The 24,680-nt window shown below is 41.2% G+C and overlaps 6 non-coding genes across 6 annotated transcripts; all 6 read left to right on the plus strand.

Annotated features, from left to right (window-relative positions):
- Positions 1 to 3,991: 3,991 nt before the first annotated feature.
- On the plus strand, positions 3,992 to 4,074 carry trnal-aag. Its single transcript has one exon. It is a non-coding gene; the product is annotated as a tRNA-Leu (tRNA).
- Positions 4,075 to 5,637: 1,563 nt separating this feature from the next.
- On the plus strand, positions 5,638 to 5,720 carry trnal-aag. The gene has a single exon. It is a non-coding gene; the product is annotated as a tRNA-Leu (tRNA).
- A 1,562-nt stretch (positions 5,721 to 7,282) lies between these two features.
- Positions 7,283 to 7,365, plus strand: trnal-aag. Its single transcript has one exon. It is a non-coding gene; the product is annotated as a tRNA-Leu (tRNA).
- A 1,562-nt stretch (positions 7,366 to 8,927) lies between these two features.
- trnal-aag lies at positions 8,928 to 9,010 on the plus strand. The gene has a single exon. It is a non-coding gene; the product is annotated as a tRNA-Leu (tRNA).
- A 1,562-nt stretch (positions 9,011 to 10,572) lies between these two features.
- Positions 10,573 to 10,655, plus strand: trnal-cag. The gene has a single exon. It is a non-coding gene; the product is annotated as a tRNA-Leu (tRNA).
- Positions 10,656 to 12,218: 1,563 nt separating this feature from the next.
- trnal-cag lies at positions 12,219 to 12,301 on the plus strand. The gene has a single exon. It is a non-coding gene; the product is annotated as a tRNA-Leu (tRNA).
- The last annotated feature ends 12,379 nt before the right edge of the window (positions 12,302 to 24,680 follow it).

Below are 24,680 nucleotides of genomic sequence, written 5' to 3' on the forward strand. Positions count from 1 at the left end.
TTGCCGGACTTCTATTGCTTAAACCAATCCCTGACCCAATTTCCAAATTTTGACATTTAGATCAGGAAAGGTTCTCCAAAATTTTTACAATGAATCAGTTTAAGCACCTCAAGATATCAGGATCGTTCCACTACTTAAATTCATTCTTTACCTTGAGCCTCTTCCTGGATGAGTAAGCTTTAATGTTTTATGCTTAAGCCCATCCTCAAAGATTATTGTGTTCTAGGTTTATGAAACTGTTTCATTTCTAAGTAAACCCTTTCTTTGAGTCCAAGGCTTCTGCTTTGTTAATGTTCCAGATTTCCAGATGTTGGGAGTAGGTCTATAAATCAAATTGGGAATTCAAGCTACACCAACTCTCATCTCATTTGGAGCTTTTTCCCAAGGTATCTATTGCCTTGTTATGTGATCCAGGGTTCCATAGGCATTTTGGTTTAGTCTTGAAGCCAGAATACCCCTGCTCCTCAGGTTTTAAAGTTCCCAATCAAGTCCAATTCGCAGAAGCGATGGCCAGGTCAAGGCCGTAAGTTCATCTCCAATGGGGTGGTTTATCCCATTAATTTTTATTCTTACTAGGTATTCTCCAGTTGCCATTTGTGCAAAGCAGTTGCCCAAAATGTCATTTAACCCTTACTAATGGTAAGACTCTAAAAGTAATTCAACCCCATGACACTGTTAAGCACCTTAACCTCACTTCCGTCCACAACAGCCGCTCCAATGAGTTTTAACATGAAGCTATTTTTTCTCTGATGACTGAAAAGAATAAGATTTTTTATTTTCATTCATTAAAACATTGATGCCCTTCAAGCAAAGGTGCATACCAGTAATTCATTCTAGTTTTCTTAGTAACTGTAGTCAGATGTTCTAGATCCAACAAAGAAATAACACATAATGGTCCTTAATATTCACTTACAAACTATCCTCTTACCAGCGTAATTGCTTTTATGATACGTAAAACCATCCTTTAACACTATTGTCTTTAAAAGTAATGTGTTCTATTTTCTATTGTAATCAGAAATCCCTTGGTAGCATTCTCAGGCGTACAGTCGTTAGCATACCAGGGCTTAATTCCATTCGCTTCTTATCTACTTTTAAGCTTACCAGGGTTCTGCCAATGATATAAGTCCTTGCAATAAAGTTTCAACCTACCAAATTACCAGCCTTAAGTTTTTCTCCCAGCAAATTTTCAGTAGGCTGACTAAGCTTCTGGATCCGAGCTTGTATGCGGGAGGCACTATCCTGAAACCCAATTTCCATTTTTGACCTTCATCTTACATAAGTAAAGTTTCTCACATAATTTTTACAAGATGATCAATGTTAAGCTCTGCAAGTATAATTCAGTGATCCGCTCCAGAGCTCAACTCATATCTTTCAACCCAGTTGAAGCCCCGCTGCTTCGGATGAGCTAAAGGACTTTTAAGTTTAATCTTATAAGCCACCTAAGGATTTTGTATTCAACAACAGGCTTTAACAACTGTTCTTTCTAGATTTTGTATTTGCTACCTTTAACTGTTTGCTTTCCAAGCTCCAAAGCCAATTTCCAGACTTAGTGTGAATCCAGTTCATAAAGTAAACTTGGGAATCTACAACCAACCTGGTCTCTTTAACTCAAGGAGATCTATCTTGGAACTTAGTCAATTATCCAGGGTGCTTCTATATTTTTGGGAGTTTAGTCTTGTGACAAACCTTATGCCCACTGCTTCGGTTATTTAAAAGTTCGCAACAAGCTCAATTTGCAATCAGATGCCGACGTCCAAGGTGGTTAGTCGCTCAATGAGCGTGGTAATCACTTCGAATGTCTATTCTTACTTGAATCTTCTCAGAGTTCCATTTTGCTTAAGAGTTGCCCATAAGGATTATCTGTCTAAGTAACACAAAATTATCCTCTGTCTTACAGCTTCCAAGCTCGTCCAAGCCTGTAGGTAATGAAAATTTTTCTTGTACAGGTACATAAGTTTAAATTAAATTTCATAAAATTCAATGCTCTGTAAGCATCAATAGCACAATTTCATGGTTATCCCTAGAGCTCATCTTACAATTATCTACCAGTCAAGCCAGTCGAACTAAAGATTGAATTTTATCTTAACACTCCCAAGGTCAATGTTCATAAAAAATATCCTTTCTTTCCAGACTTTCTTAAAAATAATGTTTCTGTTTCTGCTTCATTCAACTCCAAAGCCATTTCCTTGGTAGGGTTCATCCAGGGTAAAACATTCCTGATCAGTACAACTTTCTAGCTCCGTGGTCCAGGGTCAAGAGTGTGACCTATAGGTCTTCACAAACCCAGTCCATTGTTTTTTAATGTTTTATCAAGTTCTTTTGAGGTATTGGCCGAGCTTCAAGGGTGCAGACACTTCCCTCCAATTCTTTCCCTCACTTCGAAGATTTCCAAATTGATATTTACAAGGTTACCAGTTGCAATAAAGCATTCCCCAAAGTCATTAAATCCTTTTAACGTGAACCCTATCGAGAGTTAACACTTTGGTTTATAGCAGCTACCCATGCTCCTGGCAACAAGGAGCACTGCCAGGTGTTAGAATATTTTTTTGGTTTGCTTCTAACTCAAACCAATTTAATATTTATATCATAACAATAAGATCTTGATCAAGCTACCACCCTTAGTCCAGTGGTTAATTCCTTATTTATTATCAGTGGTTTATGCAGGTAGATCTAGTTGACAAAGCCTTGCATGCACTTTCACATTATAAAATTTCCAACACCTCAAAATTTGGCAAAAACATCGTTCCAAGGTGCTCTTAAAGTAAATGATGCTGTTCCTCCATTCAATCGATTCCTTACTTATCTTTAAGGGCTGTGCATAGCCAGGCTTAAACTTAATTTCCTAAAATCTGCTACCACTCTCTCAACTTAACCTGTCTGTGCCAATGGCAGAGTCCCACTGACTGGCTTTACCCCAAGGGTTCTTAAATCATAATAAAAGTTCTCGTACATGTGTGAAGTAATCATGGCATTTTCAATATTTAAATTATCTTTAAACATTAAGCCCCCTGCTCCTGATAGCTAAAGATTTTGAAGATTTTTTAGCTTACACTTGGAAGGATTGTAGTTCCAATCAAGAAAGTATAAAATGTCATTCTTATACATTTAAATTTCCAAGCCAAGGTTTTCTACTCAACCAATTTCCAGCTTGTTTTAGTATCCGTTCCTAATAATGAATCAGTAACCATCTTCTTTAGGCTCCCAGGTTACTTACCTTTAACTGTCATGGTGGTTCATGGCATGTGTGAGTCTAGGTCTTCAACCCATCAGCCCTTTAAAGATTTTTTTCCAATCAAGTTCATTGGCTGATAGATGCGAGGGTCCGGCGCTTGGTAGGTGCAGCCACTAATCCCTGAAAACCCAATTTCCATTTTATAGACCCTTCATCCTTACGATACAGGAAAGGTTCTCACAAATAATTTTTACAAGATGAATCAAGTGTTAAGCAGCTCTGCAAGTATATTCCATGTGCATCTTCCCCTCCCACAGCAGCTCAATCTTACAATATCCATTCTTTAACCCAGTTGAAGCCCCGCTGCTTCCTGGATGAGCGTAAAGGACTTTTGAAGAGTTGTTTATATGCTTTAGCAGCCATTCCTGCGAAAGGGATTCATTGTAGTTCCCCAATCAAGACAAAGGGGTTTATGACAAACTGTTTCATTTTCCTTAGTAGCTATTCTTAGGTAATGTATGTCTAGCCTTTAACTGGTTTGCTTTTCTCAAGCTCCAAAGCCAATTTCCAGACTTAGTTGTGGGTATCCAGGTCTCAGAGGATAGAAGAGTAAACTTGGGAATCAAGCTACAACCACCTCTTCTCTTTGAGCTCCCAAGGTGGATCTATCTTGACCTTATGTTAATTGTGATCCAGGGTGGGTTCTCATAGGCATGTTGTGGGAGCTCTTAGGGTCTTGGACAAAGCCCTTGTCATGCCCACCTGCTCTCTCAGGTTATTTAAAATGTTTCGCAATCAAGCTCTCAAATTTGGCAGGAAGTCAGGATGGCCGAGCGGTCCAAGGCGCTGCGTTAAGGTCGCAGTCTCCAATGGAGGCGTGGGTTCGAATCCCACTTCTGACATGTCTTTATTCCTTACTTGGAGGTATCTTCTACCAGAAGGTTGCCATTTGTGTGCTATAAAGCAGTTGCCCATTAAAGTGTGCATTCAAATCCTGTTACTAATGTGGTGAAGCACTCTAAAAGTAAGTTCAATCCCCCACTGCCACTCTGGGTCTCTAAGCAAGACCCTTAACCCCACACTGCTCCCGGGTGCCACACAATGGCAGCCCACTGCTCCCCAAGGGGGTGGGTTAAATGCAGATAATTAATTTTGTTGCTCTGTACTTGTGACAGTGGAATGACAATAAAGTTTAATTATTTTATTAATTATCATTAAAACATATCAATGCCCTCCTGTTCAAGCCATACAGATAGCATCCAATTAGTCAGATGGTTAAAGATTCCGTTTATTGTAGCTCATCACTGGTAGTACAGATGAGTATCTGATCAGGAATCCAAGCAAAGAAAAAAACACTAAAATGATGCACTTGCAATTATTCACATTTACAAAACTATACCTCAACACACGCTCAAAATGGATGTTTTTGAACATAAAACATCATCCTTTCTTTAACCAGACCTGAGTTGCTCTTTAAAAAGATAAATGATTGTTCTGTTTTCCTGCCATTCAATATCAGACATCCCTTGGGTAAGCCATGTACTTCATTGGGTAAGGGCTGTGCATACCAGGGCTTAAAACTTCCAATCTTCCCTAGATCCTGTACCAACATTTCTAAGCTTAACCGTGGGTTCATGGGTCCAATGGAAGCTGATAGTACCCTGAGAATAAAGGTACACTTCCCTAACTCCAAATACCCCAGGGTCCATTTTAAGGATTTTTTCTCCTCATGAGTCAAAGTTTTATCCAGTTGGGCTTTTTGACTAGATGCGTATCTTTTTGGGGTTCCGGAGCTTGAGTATGCTGGGTGCAAGGACCACTAATCCCTGAAAACCCAATTTCCATTTTATAGACCCTTCATCCTTACGATACAGGAAAGGTTCTCACAAATAATTTTTACAAGATGAATCAAGTGTTAAGCAGCTCTGCAAGTATATTCCATGTGCATCTTCCCCTCCCACAGCAGCTCAATCTTACAATATCCATTCTTTAACCCAGTTGAAGCCCCGCTGCTTCCTGGATGAGCGTAAAGGACTTTTGAAGAGTTGTTTATATGCTTTAGCAGCCATTCCTGCGAAAGGGATTCATTGTAGTTCCCCAATCAAGACAAAGGGGTTTATGACAAACTGTTTCATTTTCCTTAGTAGCTATTCTTAGGTAATGTATGTCTAGCCTTTAACTGGTTTGCTTTTCTCAAGCTCCAAAGCCAATTTCCAGACTTAGTTGTGGGTATCCAGGTCTCAGAGGATAGAAGAGTAAACTTGGGAATCAAGCTACAACCACCTCTTCTCTTTGAGCTCCCAAGGTGGATCTATCTTGACCTTATGTTAATTGTGATCCAGGGTGGGTTCTCATAGGCATGTTGTGGGAGCTCTTAGGGTCTTGGACAAAGCCCTTGTCATGCCCACCTGCTCTCTCAGGTTATTTAAAATGTTTCGCAATCAAGCTCTCAAATTTGGCAGGAAGTCAGGATGGCCGAGCGGTCCAAGGCGCTGCGTTAAGGTCGCAGTCTCCAATGGAGGCGTGGGTTCGAATCCCACTTCTGACATGTCTTTATTCCTTACTTGGAGGTATCTTCTACCAGAAGGTTGCCATTTGTGTGCTATAAAGCAGTTGCCCATTAAAGTGTGCATTCAAATCCTGTTACTAATGTGGTGAAGCACTCTAAAAGTAAGTTCAATCCCCCACTGCCACTCTGGGTCTCTAAGCAAGACCCTTAACCCCACACTGCTCCCGGGTGCCACACAATGGCAGCCCACTGCTCCCCAAGGGGGTGGGTTAAATGCAGATAATTAATTTTGTTGCTCTGTACTTGTGACAGTGGAATGACAATAAAGTTTAATTATTTTATTAATTATCATTAAAACATATCAATGCCCTCCTGTTCAAGCCATACAGATAGCATCCAATTAGTCAGATGGTTAAAGATTCCGTTTATTGTAGCTCATCACTGGTAGTACAGATGAGTATCTGATCAGGAATCCAAGCAAAGAAAAAAACACTAAAATGATGCACTTGCAATTATTCACATTTACAAAACTATACCTCAACACACGCTCAAAATGGATGTTTTTGAACATAAAACATCATCCTTTCTTTAACCAGACCTGAGTTGCTCTTTAAAAAGATAAATGATTGTTCTGTTTTCCTGCCATTCAATATCAGACATCCCTTGGGTAAGCCATGTACTTCATTGGGTAAGGGCTGTGCATACCAGGGCTTAAAACTTCCAATCTTCCCTAGATCCTGTACCAACATTTCTAAGCTTAACCGTGGGTTCATGGGTCCAATGGAAGCTGATAGTACCCTGAGAATAAAGGTACACTTCCCTAACTCCAAATACCCCAGGGTCCATTTTAAGGATTTTTTCTCCTCATGAGTCAAAGTTTTATCCAGTTGGGCTTTTTGACTAGATGCGTATCTTTTTGGGGTTCCGGAGCTTGAGTATGCTGGGTGCAAGGACCACTAATCCCTGAAAACCCAATTTCCATTTTATAGACCCTTCATCCTTACGATACAGGAAAGGTTCTCACAAATAATTTTTACAAGATGAATCAAGTGTTAAGCAGCTCTGCAAGTATATTCCATGTGCATCTTCCCCTCCCACAGCAGCTCAATCTTACAATATCCATTCTTTAACCCAGTTGAAGCCCCGCTGCTTCCTGGATGAGCGTAAAGGACTTTTGAAGAGTTGTTTATATGCTTTAGCAGCCATTCCTGCGAAAGGGATTCATTGTAGTTCCCCAATCAAGACAAAGGGGTTTATGACAAACTGTTTCATTTTCCTTAGTAGCTATTCTTAGGTAATGTATGTCTAGCCTTTAACTGGTTTGCTTTTCTCAAGCTCCAAAGCCAATTTCCAGACTTAGTTGTGGGTATCCAGGTCTCAGAGGATAGAAGAGTAAACTTGGGAATCAAGCTACAACCACCTCTTCTCTTTGAGCTCCCAAGGTGGATCTATCTTGACCTTATGTTAATTGTGATCCAGGGTGGGTTCTCATAGGCATGTTGTGGGAGCTCTTAGGGTCTTGGACAAAGCCCTTGTCATGCCCACCTGCTCACTCAGGTTATTTAAATGTTTCGCAATCAAGCTCTCAAATTTGGCAGGAAGTCAGGATGGCCGAGCGGTCCAAGGCGCTGCGTTAAGGTCGCAGTCTCCAATGGAGGCGTGGGTTCGAATCCCACTTCTGACATGTCTTTATTCCTTACTTGGAGGTATCTTCTACCAGAAGGTTGCCATTTGTGTGCTATAAAGCAGTTGCCCATTAAAGTGTGCATTCAAATCCTGTTACTAATGTGGTGAAGCACTCTAAAAGTAAGTTCAATCCCCCACTGCCACTCTGGGTCTCTAAGCAAGACCCTTAACCCCACACTGCTCCCGGGTGCCACACAATGGCAGCCCACTGCTCCCCAAGGGGGTGGGTTAAATGCAGATAATTAATTTTGTTGCTCTGTACTTGTGACAGTGGAATGACAATAAAGTTTAATTATTTTATTAATTATCATTAAAACATATCAATGCCCTCCTGTTCAAGCCATACAGATAGCATCCAATTAGTCAGATGGTTAAAGATTCCGTTTATTGTAGCTCATCACTGGTAGTACAGATGAGTATCTGATCAGGAATCCAAGCAAAGAAAAAAACACTAAAATGATGCACTTGCAATTATTCACATTTACAAAACTATACCTCAACACACGCTCAAAATGGATGTTTTTGAACATAAAACATCATCCTTTCTTTAACCAGACCTGAGTTGCTCTTTAAAAAGATAAATGATTGTTCTGTTTTCCTGCCATTCAATATCAGACATCCCTTGGGTAAGCCATGTACTTCATTGGGTAAGGGCTGTGCATACCAGGGCTTAAAACTTCCAATCTTCCCTAGATCCTGTACCAACATTTCTAAGCTTAACCGTGGGTTCATGGGTCCAATGGAAGCTGATAGTACCCTGAGAATAAAGGTACACTTCCCTAACTCCAAATACCCCAGGGTCCATTTTAAGGATTTTTTCTCCTCATGAGTCAAAGTTTTATCCAGTTGGGCTTTTTGACTAGATGCGTATCTTTTTGGGGTTCCGGAGCTTGAGTATGCTGGGTGCAAGGACCACTAATCCCTGAAAACCCAATTTCCATTTTATAGACCCTTCATCCTTACGATACAGGAAAGGTTCTCACAAATAATTTTTACAAGATGAATCAAGTGTTAAGCAGCTCTGCAAGTATATTCCATGTGCATCTTCCCCTCCCACAGCAGCTCAATCTTACAATATCCATTCTTTAACCCAGTTGAAGCCCCGCTGCTTCCTGGATGAGCGTAAAGGACTTTTGAAGAGTTGTTTATATGCTTTAGCAGCCATTCCTGCGAAAGGGATTCATTGTAGTTCCCCAATCAAGACAAAGGGGTTTATGACAAACTGTTTCATTTTCCTTAGTAGCTATTCTTAGGTAATGTATGTCTAGCCTTTAACTGGTTTGCTTTTCTCAAGCTCCAAAGCCAATTTCCAGACTTAGTTGTGGGTATCCAGGTCTCAGAGGATAGAAGAGTAAACTTGGGAATCAAGCTACAACCACCTCTTCTCTTTGAGCTCCCAAGGTGGATCTATCTTGACCTTATGTTAATTGTGATCCAGGGTGGGTTCTCATAGGCATGTTGTGGGAGCTCTTAGGGTCTTGGACAAAGCCCTTGTCATGCCCACCTGCTCACTCAGGTTATTTAAATGTTTCGCAATCAAGCTCTCAAATTTGGCAGGAAGTCAGGATGGCCGAGCGGTCCAAGGCGCTGCGTTAAGGTCGCAGTCTCCAATGGAGGCGTGGGTTCGAATCCCACTTCTGACATGTCTTTATTCCTTACTTGGAGGTATCTTCTACCAGAAGGTTGCCATTTGTGTGCTATAAAGCAGTTGCCCATTAAAGTGTGCATTCAAATCCTGTTACTAATGTGGTGAAGCACTCTAAAAGTAAGTTCAATCCCCCACTGCCACTCTGGGTCTCTAAGCAAGACCCTTAACCCCACACTGCTCCCGGGTGCCACACAATGGCAGCCCACTGCTCCCCAAGGGGGTGGGTTAAATGCAGATAATTAATTTTGTTGCTCTGTACTTGTGACAGTGGAATGACAATAAAGTTTAATTATTTTATTAATTATCATTAAAACATATCAATGCCCTCCTGTTCAAGCCATACAGATAGCATCCAATTAGTCAGATGGTTAAAGATTCCGTTTATTGTAGCTCATCACTGGTAGTACAGATGAGTATCTGATCAGGAATCCAAGCAAAGAAAAAAACACTAAAATGATGCACTTGCAATTATTCACATTTACAAAACTATACCTCAACACACGCTCAAAATGGATGTTTTTGAACATAAAACATCATCCTTTCTTTAACCAGACCTGAGTTGCTCTTTAAAAAGATAAATGATTGTTCTGTTTTCCTGCCATTCAATATCAGACATCCCTTGGGTAAGCCATGTACTTCATTGGGTAAGGGCTGTGCATACCAGGGCTTAAAACTTCCAATCTTCCCTAGATCCTGTACCAACATTTCTAAGCTTAACCGTGGGTTCATGGGTCCAATGGAAGCTGATAGTACCCTGAGAATAAAGGTACACTTCCCTAACTCCAAATACCCCAGGGTCCATTTTAAGGATTTTTTCTCCTCATGAGTCAAAGTTTTATCCAGTTGGGCTTTTTGACTAGATGCGTATCTTTTTGGGGTTCCGGAGCTTGAGTATGCTGGGTGCAAGGACCACTAATCCCTGAAAACCCAATTTCCATTTTATAGACCCTTCATCCTTACGATACAGGAAAGGTTCTCACAAATAATTTTTACAAGATGAATCAAGTGTTAAGCAGCTCTGCAAGTATATTCCATGTGCATCTTCCCCTCCCACAGCAGCTCAATCTTACAATATCCATTCTTTAACCCAGTTGAAGCCCCGCTGCTTCCTGGATGAGCGTAAAGGACTTTTGAAGAGTTGTTTATATGCTTTAGCAGCCATTCCTGCGAAAGGGATTCATTGTAGTTCCCCAATCAAGACAAAGGGGTTTATGACAAACTGTTTCATTTTCCTTAGTAGCTATTCTTAGGTAATGTATGTCTAGCCTTTAACTGGTTTGCTTTTCTCAAGCTCCAAAGCCAATTTCCAGACTTAGTTGTGGGTATCCAGGTCTCAGAGGATAGAAGAGTAAACTTGGGAATCAAGCTACAACCACCTCTTCTCTTTGAGCTCCCAAGGTGGATCTATCTTGACCTTATGTTAATTGTGATCCAGGGTGGGTTCTCATAGGCATGTTGTGGGAGCTCTTAGGGTCTTGGACAAAGCCCTTGTCATGCCCACCTGCTCACTCAGGTTATTTAAATGTTTCGCAATCAAGCTCTCAAATTTGGCAGGAAGTCAGGATGGCCGAGCGGTCCAAGGCGCTGCGTTCAGGTCGCAGTCTCCAATGGAGGCGTGGGTTCGAATCCCACTTCTGACATGTCTTTATTCCTTACTTGGAGGTATCTTCTACCAGAAGGTTGCCATTTGTGTGCTATAAAGCAGTTGCCCATTAAAGTGTGCATTCAAATCCTGTTACTAATGTGGTGAAGCACTCTAAAAGTAAGTTTGATCCCCCACTGCCACTCTGGGTCTCTAAGCAAGACCCTTAACCCCACACTGCTCCCGGGTGCCACACAATGGCAGCCCACTGCTCCCCAAGGGGGTGGGTTAAATGCAGATAATTAATTTTGTTGCTCTGTACTTGTGACAGTGGAATGACAATAAAGTTTAATTATTTTATTAATTATCATTAAAACATATCAATGCCCTCCTGTTCAAGCCATACAGATAGCATCCAATTAGTCAGATGGTTAAAGATTCCGTTTATTGTAGCTCATCACTGGTAGTACAGATGAGTATCTGATCAGGAATCCAAGCAAAGAAAAAAACACTAAAATGATGCACTTGCAATTATTCACATTTACAAAACTATACCTCAACACACGCTCAAAATGGATGTTTTTGAACATAAAACATCATCCTTTCTTTAACCAGACCTGAGTTGCTCTTTAAAAAGATAAATGATTGTTCTGTTTTCCTGCCATTCAATATCAGACATCCCTTGGGTAAGCCATGTACTTCATTGGGTAAGGGCTGTGCATACCAGGGCTTAAAACTTCCAATCTTCCCTAGATCCTGTACCAACATTTCTAAGCTTAACCGTGGGTTCATGGGTCCAATGGAAGCTGATAGTACCCTGAGAATAAAGGTACACTTCCCTAACTCCAAATACCCCAGGGTCCATTTTAAGGATTTTTTCTCCTCATGAGTCAAAGTTTTATCCAGTTGGGCTTTTTGACTAGATGCGTATCTTTTTGGGGTTCCGGAGCTTGAGTATGCTGGGTGCAAGGACCACTAATCCCTGAAAACCCAATTTCCATTTTATAGACCCTTCATCCTTACGATACAGGAAAGGTTCTCACAAATAATTTTTACAAGATGAATCAAGTGTTAAGCAGCTCTGCAAGTATATTCCATGTGCATCTTCCCCTCCCACAGCAGCTCAATCTTACAATATCCATTCTTTAACCCAGTTGAAGCCCCGCTGCTTCCTGGATGAGCGTAAAGGACTTTTGAAGAGTTGTTTATATGCTTTAGCAGCCATTCCTGCGAAAGGGATTCATTGTAGTTCCCCAATCAAGACAAAGGGGTTTATGACAAACTGTTTCATTTTCCTTAGTAGCTATTCTTAGGTAATGTATGTCTAGCCTTTAACTGGTTTGCTTTTCTCAAGCTCCAAAGCCAATTTCCAGACTTAGTTGTGGGTATCCAGGTCTCAGAGGATAGAAGAGTAAACTTGGGAATCAAGCTACAACCACCTCTTCTCTTTGAGCTCCCAAGGTGGATCTATCTTGACCTTATGTTAATTGTGATCCAGGGTGGGTTCTCATAGGCATGTTGTGGGAGCTCTTAGGGTCTTGGACAAAGCCCTTGTCATGCCCACCTGCTCTCTCAGGTTATTTAAAATGTTTCGCAATCAAGCTCTCAAATTTGGCAGGAAGTCAGGATGGCCGAGCGGTCCAAGGCGCTGCGTTCAGGTCGCAGTCTCCAATGGAGGCGTGGGTTCGAATCCCACTTCTGACATGTCTTTATTCCTTACTTGGAGGTATCTTCTACCAGAAGGTTGCCATTTGTGTGCTATAAAGCAGTTGCCCATTAAAGTGTGCATTCAAATCCTGTTACTAATGTGGTGAAGCACTCTAAAAGTAAGTTCGATCCCCCACTGCCACTCTGGGTCTCTAAGCAAGACCCTTAACCCCACACTGCTCCCTGGTGCCACACAATGGCAGCCCACTGCTCCCCAAGGGGGTGGGTTAAATGCAGATAATTAATTTTGTTGCTCTGTACTTGTGACAGTGGAATGACAATAAAGTTTAATTATTTTATTAATTATCATTAAAACATATCAATGCCCTCCTGTTCAAGCCATACAGATAGCACCCAATTAGTCAGATGGTTAAAGATTCCGTTTATTGTAGCTCATCACTGGTAGTACAGATGAGTATCTGATCAGGAATCCAAGCAAAGCAAATCAAAGATTTGCAACACTAAAATGATGCACTTGCAATTATTCACATTTACAAAACTATACCTCAACACACGCTCAAAATGGATGTTTTTGAACATAAAACATCATCCTTTCTTTAACCAGACCTGAGTTGCTCTTTAAAAAGATAAATGATTGTTCTGTTTTCCTGCCATTCAATATCAGACATCCCTTGGGTAAGCCATGTACTTCATTGGGTAAGGGCTGTGCATACAGTGGGCACTGGTTGGAAATGGATGGTTTCCTGTGTGATTCCTGCGTGAATCAAGATGTACTTCCTGAGGCCAGTTTTTTTTATTTCAAAAAGAACTGCAATGTATCCGGACAACCACCAGGCGGCACTTGGGAGCTCTGCCGTGTAAAAGGTGACGTTTATGGGCCTGCAGTCAACTGAAAAGTTTATTGAGACCATTTGCATAAACAACCAAAATCTTATAATGATATGATGTTTTTGATTAAAATAAAGTTAATGAATTAATTTAACATAGTGACTGCATTATCTTATTTCATACCTCTCCGATCTTATCTGAGAACTGTTTATTTCTATTTATCTGCATCTCTATTATTTAATGAAAAATTATTATAATTAATCTATTTGGCAAAACAAATAACTGAATCAACAAAGATCCGTGGATCATCCGTCCATTCGATCGGTCGCGTGCTCATGGACGTAAACTGGATCATTTCTAGGTTATAAAAACATCCTCAGCGACTCTGAATGAATCGGTCTCATCAGGCCGCTTTTCTTTCATCAGTGGGTTTTAATTTCGTCACCATCGTTTCAGTCATTAATGTAAAATTGTTCCATGGTGAAGTTTAGAAATGCAGATGAAAAGAAGATGTCCACACCCGTGAGTATCTATTTTTTTAATGCCGTGATGTTTCGGGCGTTCTTCTTTTAACCTTCATTGAAATTCAGTGTATTAATTAATAATACATTATTATAGGCTACTTATAGCTACAGGATATTTGATGCCATGTTATGCAGAAATAATGCTTCTTATATCTTGATCTAAATCACCAATCTGTGGTAAACTAAAACGCTCGGATCTTTCTGTCATTTTGTGTGCGTGTGTGGCATCTGCAATCCATTGGGAATCCCAGAGGGAGGGAGGGGGGTTCATGCAACGTCATTCCATCCGCCACGACCATAGTGATGAGGCCGGCATGTAAACAAAGATGGCTGCGCCCAGTAAGCCGCGGCGTGGATCGGATGATAAAGATGAAAATCCTACAACAAAACAAAAAAAATGGATATGGAAATCTTTATTTTATTTTTTTTATTTACTTGTTATTGGAGGAGAGTCGCTTTGACGGCGGTGCCAGCAAAACCGGCGACGGATTTTTCTCAGGCTGGCAGAGGTAAAAGCTACCTGCTATTATTCTAACCCACAGGGGCCTGCTAATGATCAGAATATACCAGCAGTGTTGGGCTAGCTACTTGTCCAGTGTAGTGAGCTAAGCTATCAGTTACTCAACAATAAATTAAGCTTCACTATACCAAAGCTACCACCTAAAGAATTCTAGCAAGCTAAGTTACACTAATGTGTAACAGTAGCTTAACTACATCAGAAGCTACTTGTACCAAGCTAATGTCAATTCAAAATGAGTCTGATACACTGGTTAAAACATTTATTAAAGATCAGCCAATGACATAACAGAGTGTAAACATTGTTTTATGATCAGCATAATAAAAAAAATTAAAGTATTTACTAGTAGACAAACTAGTAAACAATCTGCTGTTATTAGAACCAAATTAAAGGTACTGTGTAGTGTTCTACACATCGAGACATGGCTATGAGTTTGCATTCAATGGACATCTCTAGGGAAAACAAAACCCTACAAAAGGCATCTTATTTCTTTATTCATTTCAATTCAATTCAGTTTATTTATATAGCGCCAAATTCACAACACATGTCATCTCAAGGCACTTTACAGTTCAACCAGATCATACAGTCAAATTTATACAAAGTCTTCTATCTAAGGAAAACCAGTTGATTGCATTGACTCATTGTTGGCAATGACAGAGATCAAACGTTTTCTGTAAGTCTTTACAAGGTTTTCACACACTGTTGCTGGTATTTTGGCCCATTCCTCCATGCAGATCTCCTCTAGAGCAGTGATGTTCTGGGGCTGTCGCTGGGCAACACAGACTTTCAACTCCCTCCAAAGATTTTCTATGGGGTTGAGACCTGGAGACTGGCTAGGCCGCTCCAGGACCTTGAAATACTTCTTACGAAGCCACTCCTTCGTTACCCGGGCGATGTGTTTGGGATCATTGTCATGCTGAAAGACCCAGCCACGTTTCATCTTCAATGCCCTTGCTGATGGAAGGAGGTTTTCACTCAAAATTTGACGATACATGGTCCCATTCATTCTTTCCTTCACACGGATCAGTCGTCCTGGTCCCTTAGCAGAAAAACAGCCCCAAAGCATGATGTTTCCACCCCCATGCTTCACTGTAGGTATGGTGTTCTTTGGATGCAACTCAGCATGCTCTCTCCTCCAAACACGACGAGTACAGTTTTTACCAAAAAGTTCTGTTTTGGTTTCATCTGACCATATGATATTCTCCCAGTCATCGTCTGGATCATCCAAACGCTCTCTAGCAAACTTGAGACGGGCCTTGACATGTACTGGCTTAAGCAGGGGGACACGTCTGGCACTGCAGGATTTGAGTCCCTGGCGGCGTAGTGTGTTAATGATGGTAGCCTTTGTTACTTTGGTCCCAGCTCTCTGCAGGTCATTCACTAGGTCCCCCCCGTGTGGTTCTGGGATTTTTACTCACCGTTCTTGTGATCATTTTGACCCCACGGGGTGAGATCTTGCGTGGAGCCCCAGATCGAGGAAGATTATCAGTGGTCTTGTATGTTTTCCATTTTCTAATAATTGATCCCACAGTTAATTTCTTCACACCAAGCTGTTTACCTATTGCAGATTCAGACTTCCCAGCCTGGTGCAGGTCTATCATTTTGTTTCGGATGTCCTTTGACAGCTCTCTAGTTTTGGCCATGGTGGAGTTTAGAGTGTGACTGTTTGAGGTTATGGACAGGTGTCTTTTATACTGATAACGGGTTCAAACAGGTGCCATTAATGAAGGTAACGAGTGGAGGACAGAGGAGCCTCTTACAGAAGAAGTTACAGGTCTGTGAGAGCCAGAAGTCTTGCTTGTCTCATAGTTGAGGTATATCTATGATGAAAATTACCGGCCTCTCTCATCTTTTTAAGTGGGAGAACTTGCACTATTGGTGGCTGACTAAATACTTTTTTGCCCCACTGTAATTGGGAGAGAATAACGCAATCTTTTATATTTTTCAAAAATAAAACATCACTCAGACTCTGAATGTCGATAAATTATATATATATATATATATATGTATATATATGTATATATATATGTGTATATATATATGTATATATATATGTATATGTATATGTATATATATATGTATATATATATGTATGTATATATATATGTATATATATATGTATATGTATATGTATATGTATATGTATATATATATGTATATGTATATATATATGTATGTATGTATGTGTGTGTGTGTGTGTGTGTGTGTGTGTGTGTGTGTGTGTGTGTGTGTGTGTGTGTATCAAATGACCCACGGACTGGTACCGGTCCGCGGCCTGGTGGTTGGGGACCATTGCATTAGAGAGCCCTGCTTATGTTGATGCTCTCTTAACTCAGGCTCACTGAGTCTCCAGCCACCATCAAACCACTCAAAATCTTCCTTTTGGTGAAGTCCTTTTGAAATGGATGATATTTTCAACAATTTCGTTGTATTTTTTTAACATCTCCCTGACCTGAATCATTTACGCTTGTAAAGTATTTTTTACAACTAATTCTCTCTTGTATCTGCTGATGCTTTTATAAGGGATGGGGAGATTCATGTGTTCACTCACTACCAGCTGTTGGCTCCAACAGTGACAACTATTGAAGCTGACAGCTGACCCTTAAATATGAAATCTTACTTTACTACAGCTGTGGTAAAGAAATGTTTTCATGATAGCTTTATAACTTGCTCTGTCATACAGACTGAAACATTTTTTTCATTGAAAAACACTTAAGTGCCCCTAATTATGTTTCAGGCCCACCACAAAAGAAAAGATTCAAGTGGAGCCAAGAGGAAATCCAGGCGGTGGAAAAAACACTGATGGAAAAGTTCCCCACAGGCCTCCTGAACCAGCAGGCCCGGTTCAGAACCAGTGCCCACCCCAGGGACAGGTGTCGACATCAGGGGACAAGACTTGGCAGACCCGGTTCCACACAGACTGTCCTCCAGAACCAGGGGGGCCCATGCAGAGCACCATGGACCGGCCTGGTTCCCCACAGGCCTGCAGAACCAGCAGGCCCGGTTCAGAACCAGTGCACACCCCAGGGACAGGTGTCGACATCAGGGGACAAGACTCGGCAGACCCGGTTCCACACAGACTGTCCTCCAGAACCAGGGGGCTCATGCAGCGGGCCTTGGTTCCCCACAGAATAGCCTCCAGAACCGTGGGACCAAATGGAGATCCTCTCCCCAGAGACAGAGCACCACGGGCCTGCCTGCATGCAGACGGGCTGAGCACACCCTCTGACCTCCAGAGAATATAAGCTCAGCTGGCCTCCAACTTTGTAAAACCACACCCCGTGGTGAAACCCACACATGCGTTTCCCAATCCTGTGAGATAACCAGCTTTCAACTTCAACTTTTAAATAGGAAAGATTAAAGCGGAACGTAGGTGGGCATTTAAAATTCTACATTAGACTGCATTTACACACTGGGATCCACACACTGCGCCTCCAGAACCAGCGGAGCAAGTGGAGCTCCTGGGCCCGCATCAACTTCCATGGAGCAGCCCCTGGTTCTTCAGAACCCACATCATGTCCCACTTACCACCCGTTTTGCCCACCTCAGCCCACACTGGCACTCAAACGTTCTAAAAACCCAATAGTGACCCCATAAGTCCAACTTGGGACCCCTTTGGCCCACTTCACCCCCTGTCAAACGCACTTAATACACATATCTGGCCCTCTTTGGTCCCCTTTGGCCCACCTCACCCCACCACCAGCACTCCAACTGTTAAAAAACACAAAATTGACCCAAAAGTCCCACTTCGGACCCCCTTCTGGCACGCCCAAAACCAAAGGCAAGACTGACACCCAGTGGCGGGTGCTCTGTATCGCAGAGGACCTCAAAAGGCCCACTTGGAACCCCTTTGGCACTGTTTGAGGAATACCGGGCTGGCCCAAGTTGCTCTCCCTGCCATTTGGGGCCCAAACGGGAAAACCCCTCGCATAATGAAGGGGACACTTAGGGCACTTTTGGTGAGGCCCCTAACCCTAATTATATTTCCTGAGCGCTAATTCTAAAAACTTAACTCCTAAACCCTACACTGCATGAAAAGTGGGATTTTCGTCAATATACGGCACTGTAGATTGTCGTGGAACTTCAGGTTAGCGGCAGTTTACGGCAATTTGCAGGCTTCGCCGAAAACTCCCGTAAATTGTCAGAAATTGACGTGGAATTTCTTAGGCAGTGTTCCCCCCATGCCCCCCCCCCATGGAATTCTAGGGAAGGCTTCAACATGTAAATGAACATGCTGTGAGCTATACAAATGCAAATCAGGGTTGCAGGGGGGGGGGGTTTACCCCAAGTGACATCTTTCTAAAAGGTAAGAAAATCTCTGATACAAAGAGATCAGGCTCAGTATAGCCTCTTACATTTTAGCTTGAATTGATTTATTTAATTAAAGTATAGAGACCAAAACAGATCTTTAGCTGACAGAGCAATACATTTAGAGCAGTAATTATTTTTTTAAAAATTTGCATTTAAGATAAAAAATAAAATGTTGTCTGTCAATATGCTCAATTCACAATTACTTAAGTGGAAAAGTTTCAAGAAATGATTCTGAGATGATTCACTTTATAACATGGCGCATTATCCTGTTGGAAGTAGCCATCAGAAGATTGGTACACTGTGGTCATAAGGACATAGGTCAGCATTCTAAATTGGTATTAAGTGGCCCAAAGTGTGGCAATAAATATCCCCCAAATAGATGGTAGAAATAGATCAGGCTCAGTATAGCCTAATTATAGACTCTTACATTTTAGCTTGAATTGATTTATTTAATTAAAGTACGCTAGATTACTGTGTATGCAAATGTTATGTAAAAAAAATACACAAAATAATTTATTTCAAAAATTAGTTTTAATCAGAATCAGTTGGCTGTAATGGCGGTTGGCAAACAATTTTTTTTTTTTTAGATTTCCACTTTTTTTTTTATTGAATATATAAGAAAACAATAACAATTTCAAATAACAAGTCAATAACAAATATTTCAATACAAGAAGAAATATCACAACTCCTGCTTTTGAAAAATACAATTAAATGCACAGTGTGGAACAAAGTATAAAATAAAATAAATAAAAATAAATAAAATAATAATAGTAGTTAAAGTAAATTAATCAGTGGGGACTACCAACTGAAATTCTTCAATTAACTCAAACAATTTAATTGCATTTAAATTCTGCATCTTTCTCAGACATCTTTTGAAAAGGGAAAGTTCATTTTTGAGAGCAGAGATTAAGGGGGAACATTTTGCATAGCGACATTTATGGATATAATACTTTGTTACAATTATTAGAATATTGATTAAAAATTCCAAATTTTTTTTCTTTAATGGATAAACCGAATTGAATGTTTTGCCAGGAAATAAAATCTAAATTTATTGTTTTAGAAAACAGAAAGGTTCGAAGTTGATCCCATAAGTTTAATATTTCTTTAATATTTGAAGGATATATGTTATTTATTATTTTAAATTGTAATTCTTTATATTTAGGAGGAATTGGGAATTTCAAATAATTTGTCCTAATTTTGACTATCATAGATTTCTTAAAATTTTGTAAGAGAGCTGTGCTTTTTGTTCTTCCTGGGTACATATTATTTATAGAATATTGATTCAAAAACTTGTTGTTGCATTTATTATCTTTAATGTCCACCTGCTCAAATTCAATCTTATGGAGTCTAAGAATAAAGGAATTAGGTGAACTGTTTTTAATAGAATGAATGAGGACATCAGGGATACTACGTAAAACTTTCTTATAAATTCTTAGTGAACAATCGTTTCTAAACTTCCTGTTAAAATCCTCCAAACTTAGAAAATCACCATTACCATTTGGCAAACAATTTATAGGTGCATTACCGCCACCTTCAATCTTAATATTTTGAAATTGTCTGGTAAAAGTCCAAGGTAAAGTGCTTTTGCTACCTATCCAAACCTGTGGAACTTAATATATTATGCAGACAACAAAAAGTTTCAAATCTCTATATGCAGAAAAATTATAAGCATACCTTCAAAGACTTGTAGCTCTAACTGCAGCAAACACAATTGTAGTGTTGAGGGATCGGAATACATATATATTGCATTTTTTGTGTAGAAAATGGTCAGAAAGCATGTACGGTTTATTTTACTATCTTCTCATTTATGTTATTTAAACTCATAAAGTATGAATAACATACATTGAAGTATTTATAGTTTAGCAAGAAAAAATATACCTTTTAAACTGAAAATGGACGGGGAAATATGGTATTTGTACATAACAATTGCAAACTGCCCTCCAAAATAGAACCTTCTTGTGCTTTTAATTTGTATGGGATTATTTCTGTTGCACGCTAAATGTTGCAGTAACCACTCCGTGCCGACAGAGTGCAGTGTCGCCGAGATAAAACTGTTTTCCACCTCCAGCATCAAGTTTGTGTTACTATACTCAGAAGAACTTCATCTCCAGTTACCATGTTTGTATTTTGTTGTTACGTGAACAATGGCTGCACGACGTCTCGCGTTCAACTCGCCTCCAACTGCTCTTAGTCCACAACTTTCGGCCAGCCCGCAGACTGACGAGAAGAAACTGCTGATTGCCATCAGCGGACTGTCTCGTCAGCTTACCCAGCATACTGCCGACATGAATGAGCGGCTCACTCAGCTGGAGAATTCGATGCACTCCAGGTTGCAGTCCATAGAGGACAAGATGGCGGCTCTGCAGTCGAGCAACTTTGCGGGATATACGAACTCGAGGAAGAGAAGACGGGTGCACAATGCCACGCTACCGGTAAATATATGTTCGATTACTGGTAGCTATGCTAAAAGCAGCCTAGCTTAGCTAGGCAAGCTAAAGACAACCTAGCCTAGCTAGGTAAGCTAAAAGCAGCCTAGCCTAAAGCTTTATTAAAGTGTATTTTTTGTGATTCACAGGAAGCAGTACGCTGTCTTCACAACTCGGAGACTAATTGCAGGCGCTATGAACCGGAGCAGGGGTAAGATTTAAAGAATATGCTTTCATTCTGCGGTAAAAGGACATGGATACGGATAAATACCGACCATAGCTTTACTTTTTTTTTTTTTTCACAGACTACTCTCGCTAACAATGAGGCGGTGACCTCCTATTTGCTCGGAGCCATCTCGGCAAGTCCAGATTTGTACGATGTTGATAAAGACGACATTGTGTGTAAGTGACTTGTTTTAATGTTTTCTCCTTCCTTGTTAATGTGACTTGCGTTTGATTTTTTATTCATACCACTCTCATTTAATTGTTTTCCAGCTGCCTGTAAGACGTATTATGAGACGGTACGCAGGAGCTTCAGATACACGCAGCTAGCCAACATGCTGCGTGCGGAGGCTGCCAGGCTATCTGCTCGGAGTCGGGCCAGACGAAAGAGGGTAAGACTTTATTTGGTGACTATTTTTCAGGTGCATTGATAGATGTGTTGTGTCCATACGCAGTGCGCTGATTCATTGTTTTTTTTTTTTTCAGCTGCTGAAAGCGAGGCAGAGTGTGCTGGCAGATGAGGAAGTGGAACTCTGGAAGTCCGCCACCGTCGACCTCATGTCCGACGAAGAAGATGGCGTCGTCGGCGGTGTCTCTGGATGGATTGTACGGTCGCCGCCATTTCGTAGGCCGGATCTCACTGAACTCTGTGTTAAGCTGCAGTCCCGGTTAGAAGCGATGCTGAAGTACAAGGCCACGCACAGTATGCGTCTGCACATCGGACCTGCCTCGGAGGGAATGCTGCCAGTTACCTCCAACCCCGAGGAAGCAAACGGACCGTTCACGGACTTTTAATTTTTACAAACGCATGTGTTTGGATACGCGTTGTATATAGTTGTGTGTGTGTGTGTTTCAATAAAGCTCTTTCTTTGCATAAACAGCTTCCTGGCAAATGTTCATTTCCTGTATAAATTCATTCATGTCCTTGATGGTAGCATAATAATTGTGTAGTAGTGTAGGATAACATAAATACACACCATATGAATGAATAAATATGAATGAATAAATATATGAATGAATAAATATATTTATATATATATATATCACATATAAATTATATATATATCACATATAAATTTACATATATATATATTTATTCATATATATATATATATATATATATATATATATATATATATATATATATATATATATATATATATATATATATATATATATATATATATATATGTATATGTAAATTTATATGTAAATATATATATATGCCAACCAATCACGAGCGACTTTACTTGTTTAAAAAGAAGTGGTTCCGTCCAATACTCAGTAAGAAAATTAAAGCCTGGCGTGGCCACGTGTGGTTTTGCTGCCAATCACGAGCGATTTCACTTGTTTGAGAATAGTGGTTTCAGCCAATACTGAGAAGGTTATTCAAGCCAGACCTGGCTAGCCGCGCGGGTTCGCTGCATTCATATGCTAATTAGGGCCATTAGTACAGCTGATCGCTCTCCACATACGTCATGGTCCGTTTCCGACAATTTGTGGCACGACAAACGCGGACAAGCACGGGTTGCAAATTGTCAGAAACTGACGAAATTCAGGCAATCTGCGGGAGTTTACGGGGGTTTACGGGGACGAAAATCTCACTTTTCATGCAGTGCTAACCCCTCAATTGGACAGCCTTAAATCTCACTATCCAATTGTAGCCTTAATAATTTCCCTCTAAGAGACTCAGTTAATTCCTACCTATCTCTATAGAGCCCTATTATGAAGTTTTAAGTTTCTAATTAATATATGGCACTTTTTAACCCAATTTGGCTTAACTGCACCTTCTCTGTTTTTCCACCAGAGGGCAGGCAGCACAAGACCGTGGTATAATTCTCATCCAGGATTTTTAAACCTAAAAATTGTACCGACTCGGTTTATCCACTAGGTAGCAGCAAGAGACTGTGGTATAATTTGCCAACAGGGTTTTCCAACCACAGATCACTGACTCTCATACAGATGAGACCTATATCCTCATTCTGAGCCGGCTTAAGCCTAATATATTTAGAATACAGCAGAACCTCATTCTTAAGGGTCTTTTTGTGTTTATTTGGAGGAGTTGTTTTGAACTGTTTGGAGGGATTTTATTTTATTTTATGGACTGCAGCTTTAATAAACGGAACCTCAGAAGCCGATCCCTGATCCAGTGGGAATGTTCACAGCAACGGAGCCACCTGCTGACGTCAGGAGTGCGTCCTCCAACAGCCAATCAACACTGATTATTATTATTTGAATGTGTTTATGTTACTGTGTACTGGTTCGTAATTTCAGTTTACAAGCCTGCCTGAAGAAGAGTAAGTGAACTCGAAACGTTGCGACGGCTTGCTGCTTTTTTTCTGTATGTTCAGCTTTAATAAAAGTGGCGACCGGCAGTAAAGCTGATCCAAACAGCGTCCTTCTTTCTTATATAAGAATGATTTATTTTTTTATTTTTAATTGCAAACCATAGTTAGCTGCACAGTATAGCTTAGCACCCAGCTCCAGACTGATCAACGGCGCATCATGGTCTGTGCGGCAACGACAGGTCCTGCAGACAGTGATGATGAGCCGGAGCCCCAAAGGCGAACCCTGCCGAACCAGAACCGGACTCCGGGACCGGTCACAGCTATTTCCGGCCGATCGAACCAAACCGAACTGCAACAGAACCAAGCAGGTGCTCCACCGGACCAGAACCAGAACCGGGTAGGAACCACGCCTGCAGAGCGCAGCAGTGCAGCCCAATCGGCTCGGCAGAACCATGGCGCACAGACAGACAGCGCGCATTCCCGGCCTCCAGACCCGGCCGCAACGGCACCCAACCGGCCGAACCGAACAGAACCACGGCGGAACCAAGCAGGAATCCAACCGGACTGGAACCAGAAGCAAAGCCGGGTAGGACCCACACATGCAGGGCAGAAACACAGAGCCCAATCGGCCCAGCAGGACCACCAACGCGGCATACTAAGACCCAGCGGCCACCTCTGGCCACCAGAACCATCCGCAGCAGCACACGGCCGACAGAACCGAACAGAACCGCAGCAGACCCATGCAGAATCTGGGGATCCTCTCTTTAAGCAGAAGGTCAGAACGTGGTTTAAGCTGATTAAAGCACAACATCACTTAGAAAATGTGACTAAACATAATGAACTTCCACCGGCCCTGCTTAAAATTAAAAATCATCTAACTGAGGTGATCAAACCGGCTAGCAGTAATATTAACACTAAGACTGTTATTGAGGATAATGCTAAACAGGGGGCTCTCAACACTATCCAGACTCTGAAAAAACACAATCAGGACAGCATTACCGGTTTTAAACAGACACTCTGCACCTTTGGAGGCAACTTAAAGGCCTCATTTATAATAGCCACTAAATGGGCCCGGAGAAATCTGGGAAGATCCTCACTCAGCCCCTGCTGCAGCCATCAAAGCTCCTGCTTCCACAGGATCCAAGCCTGCTCAGCCCAGCAGGGAGAGGTAGACCACGCAGAGCCCGAGGCCCTCAGATCCTCACTCAGCCCCTGCTGCAGCCATCAAAGCTCCTGCTTCCACAGGATCCAAGCCTGCTCAGCCCAGCGGGGAGAGGTAGACCACGCAGAGCCCGAGGC

This window comes from Cyprinodon tularosa, unplaced genomic scaffold (assembly GCF_016077235.1).
Source record: "Cyprinodon tularosa strain WSP-4 unplaced genomic scaffold, ASM1607723v1 ctg1742, whole genome shotgun sequence".
NCBI lineage: Eukaryota > Metazoa > Chordata > Actinopteri > Cyprinodontiformes > Cyprinodontidae > Cyprinodon > Cyprinodon tularosa.